Below are 4,441 nucleotides of genomic sequence, written 5' to 3'. Positions count from 1 at the left end.
TTCTTACTGACGAATAAAGTGACACAGTTTAAAATTGCATTAACACAATATGGTATTGTTCAGGTCAAGACATGGGAGGAAATGACATTGTGAAGGAGTTGGCAGCTTCACGACACCACTGGATTACAGATCAAGAACTCATAAGTATCAATGGTTAGTGTGCTGTCAATTTATACCATTTCAGATTGGAAAATAAATAGATGGTTTAAATAATAGTAGAATGATATGGCATTGTTCATAGTTAAGACATTGCAGAATATGACATTATGCTGTAGTGGCACTACACCACAACACGGATGTAACGGCATGCAATCCGCCGGAAGAAGTCCCCTAAGAGGGCAGATAAACTGCCGGGACAGCCATTCTCCCGGCAGATAGAACTGCCACGAGAACGGCTGCCGGGAAATAGATCTCCCGGCAGATACAGATCTCCCGGCAGTTACACTGCCAAGAAGCCTCGTTTTCCCGGCAGATAGAAGTATATGCCGGTAATGCAATTCCTGGCAGATAGTCTTCCCTTGTTTTTTACTTACCCTGACACTTTTCCTGATCCTGGTAGTGTATATGTTGCTTTCGATTTCTATTCATACAGGAATTTGGTAGCATTTATATTTCTTTTGATTTCTATTCATTCAGGAATTCACTCAAGATTCAACGGCAGTTCTCAAACACATAATGACTAACACTTAGTATTTTGACTTTCGTACATGCGTTCAGTAGCATCCAGCTACATTAGTAAACATTATTTACATGTAAGACAATAATAGTTTTTGTTCAAACTAAGCTAAACAAATGGTTTGAGCTATGAATACAAGAAACATCATGTAGACTTCAAGTGCTATCATGTAGACGTCAAGTGCTATCATGTAGAAGAAACATCGTGTAGAGAGTAGCACACAAGATCTTCCAACCATGATGCCAACCTGAAAGGAGAAGATAGTAGATCTGCTATAAGTTAATAAGCTTGGTAAACTATCTATATTGTAGAACAAAAAATGGAGATTACTTGTTGTTTCTTTTACATCTTCTTATTAAATAAAGCTAGAACGTTACAATCAATTAATATGCTGAGAACCAATGAAGTAAACTAAATAACCATCATAATTGCCATCTTGTACATGAGCTTGTTGTCTATACTTCGATATCTAGTTAAGCAAAGAACAGCAAACACCTAGACATATAGTTTATTCACATGAGATTCAAAGCTATGAAACCAGGCTACTAAATAATCGTATTATTTGCAGAAGGTAGAGGCTCATAAAAGAAGACCTTAATAAAGTAGCAGCATGAACTAGAATGAGCAGAATATCTACACATACCTTTTGACTAGTACAGAATGCGCAAATATCTCAATTCTCCTCCGTGCACAAGACTTCGAGTTGTAGTGAACTCGGTTCCTAAAGCTTTGTCTAGAAATAACTAAAATATGCATGAGATAGGATCAGATAATATCAAGGCGTTACTATTCCAAAGCAAGTAGTCATACCATGTTTTAAACCAGATGCGTAGCTAACAGAAAACCTATTTCTGCTAGCAACATTTTCAGCTTAGTGTGTATCTACAACAAGATTCCTGATGTGTACAAAATACTTAATAGTGTAATGCCAGGTCAGCCACTTTTTACACATGAAAAAAATACTGGACTCTTTGTAGGAATATAAGATAAGGCATCACATATGCACTTCATAAATGGTTATATGGCAGGAGGCCTGCGACTCTGTTTCAAGTACTAGCCAATAACAAAAGACTCAGCTTCAGAAAACATAGGGCATGCAAAAGCTCAGTTCCTGGACATGTAAAAGCTTCCAATAGTTGTATGCATAAAAATGCTAAGCAAATTCAGGGCATGCATACATACACATGCCAAGCAAAATCTCGGCTCATATTTTACTGTAGTTTTATTTGCATGAAGCATATAAGAAACGAAATGCTAAATAAATTTCAATGTTCATGTATCCAAAAAGAAAAATACTGAATCTAAGACTTAAATACCAAGATTATTACCCCCTCAGCTTGCTTGTGGTTACGTACTGATGTTGCTACTTTTGCCATGAACTTATAAGTCATTCTCAGCTGCATATAGAAGCAACGACTTTAAAGCTATCGACCATAATAGTCATTGGTAAATATATAATCATAACTTCATAAGGGCATAAGCTTATGTGCTTGTATGGAGTAGTCGACGCTGCTTGGTGGAGAGGACAAACAAGATGCACACTGATCACAAAACAAACAATCCAAAATATTATTTCAGTGAAAGCATCAAATGAAAATTAGGGAATAGTTTGTAAGAATTACATATAGGAGAAAAGAGCATGGTAGTCAGCTAGCCCCATGACCCAATTCTTTTTAAAAAAATCTACTTGGGAGCATATCTCCCAATTTCCATTACTGAAAAATCACATATCTCAAGTTCGTCCCCCTCCAGGGGTACCTCAAAACATCAGTAACTAAGCCACACACACCAGCACTACTACCAAACTAGACGCAGAACCTAAACAACGAGCATCCAAACGTTCTAATTATCAGCAACAAAACAATAGTCTTATATTACTCGTGGCCCTGCATGACAAGGTACTGTACTACCAGGGTCATATTACTTGCATGTGACACTGCGAGTAGGTATTTTCTAAAATTTGAACCACATGCACATCTTAAGATATTTACCATCTCCGTGCACATAGCTTTGGTTGAATTTGTTCTTAAGCATTAAGCTAAATAAAAATAGTTTTAAGAACAGGGGATTTGGTAATTCAATAAGTCATGATGCCATGCAATTTCCAGTAGGGGCGACAGTACAAAACCCAATTGCTCTCATTTTACTCTAGAAAATTAAATTATCAAGCAAATGTTTTTCAATTCAATAATAAAGGTTGCAACACTTGAAGGGATTTCTACTATGATAGACAACTGCTGATAATTAAATTCCTGAATCACATGACTGGGAGCAGTGGCAAACTGGCAATAGAAAATTACAGAAGAAAATTCCAGATCAAACCCCATATATCTATTTTCATAAAACTAACACATTCACTAGTTAAAACTATTAAACTCTAGAAGCGTTACTTCACTTTCAGTCTACATGTGCAGAAAAATAGACAGAAAGAAGTTCTCTAGCTATATTTGCAGCACGACCTTGAAACTTAATTTCCGAAAGCTTGCATGCAGTACACCTACTGGGATTTGCTGATTTATTACGTAGTTGGAGCATCCATTTGCTGCAATGGAAGATCTCTTCACCATAAGCAAAACTTGGGCTATCGGATGACAAAGCTGGTCGTTATCTTCAGAACGTAGTGACATACAAACTCAAACACTTTCTGAAGTCGTTCTAGTTACTGCTCAGAAGAAAAAAGGAACAAAAGTTTGCAAAATTGAAATATCACCAGCCAAGTGCTCTCGGTGAGCAAGGAGGCGGCGCTGCACCTAGGGGAGGATGTAGAGGAGGTGGAGCTTCTCGGGAGAGGGGCCGTACAGGAAGGTCCGCTGCTCGGGTGAGGGAACCAGGAGGCAGCCCAACTTAGTGCTCGTGTAAGGATGCTCGTGGAGGAGGAGGCCTTGCTCGAGGGAGAAAGCTTGAGGAGGAGGAGGCCTGCTCGGGGGAGGAAACCTGTGGAGGAGGTCGCTGTTGTGGTGGGGATGGAGGGCGGTCGGCGGCATTCCTCAGGAGGAAGTAGGCGCTGGGTGCGCGGGGGATGGGGACGAGGCGGTGAAGGGTGCTCGACGACGACTAGGCGGTCGGCGGCGACTGTGTTTGGGGAGGAAGCCGGCGCTGCGGTCGAGTGGTTGGTGGCGGCAGTGGCGGCGGCGGCGGTGGCGTGGTCAGGGTTGAGGGTTAGGTTTTGCAAGATTTGGGGAAGAACTGGTGGGGCTCAAGCCGACGACCAAAGGAACCCTTGTGAATATTTCCATCTCACGCGCCCTTTGTCCCGCGCGAGCGCGCTTGGCCTAGTTATTTTTTTTAGAAACGGCCCAACTACTTTGGTTACGCGTAGCATATACTCCCGGCAGACAACAGGCCGCGGTTTAGTTGGGCCGGCAGATAGGATGACCTGCCAAGTGGACATCGTTGCCGGCAGTTTGGGTGCCCTCGTTTGTTAACTTCTCCTGGCAGTTTCTCTGCCTGTAAGTACTTCTACCGGCAGTTATTCAATTCCCGGCAGTTCATTTGCCCTTGGTTGGGTATTTCTCCCGGCAGTTAACTGCCCCTAATTAGGTGTTGTGGTGTAGTGTGGGTAGGTTCACCACACCAATGGATTACGGATGAAGAACAGAAGCATACATGCAGTGCAAAAGAAGATCACTTGCTCTGTGTAGTTTAATTTACATGGTATGAAGAAGGAACTTGGTTGTACAATTGAAAACTTAAATTGAGAAAGGACAAACTTTTGTTTATGAACTACATAATAAACTTTAAACAAGCAATTTGATGCAAACACCA

At 41.0% G+C, this 4,441-nt stretch overlaps 1 long non-coding RNA gene across 1 annotated transcript; it reads right to left on the bottom strand.

The window, feature by feature from the left end:
* Positions 1 to 661: 661 nt before the first annotated feature.
* LOC125548391 lies at positions 662 to 3,790 on the bottom strand. The gene is made up of 3 exons (XR_007301065.1): positions 3,427 to 3,790; positions 2,005 to 2,073; positions 662 to 1,419 (listed from the first exon to the last, which is right to left on the bottom strand). It is a non-coding gene; the product is annotated as an uncharacterized LOC125548391 (long non-coding RNA).
* Positions 3,791 to 4,441: the final 651 nt, after the last annotated feature.

This window comes from Triticum urartu, chromosome 3 (genome assembly GCF_003073215.2).
Source record: "Triticum urartu cultivar G1812 chromosome 3, Tu2.1, whole genome shotgun sequence".
NCBI lineage: Eukaryota > Viridiplantae > Streptophyta > Magnoliopsida > Poales > Poaceae > Triticum > Triticum urartu.
The sequence above is the reverse complement of the archived record's forward strand: the minus strand, read 5'-3'. Positions and strand labels throughout refer to the sequence as shown.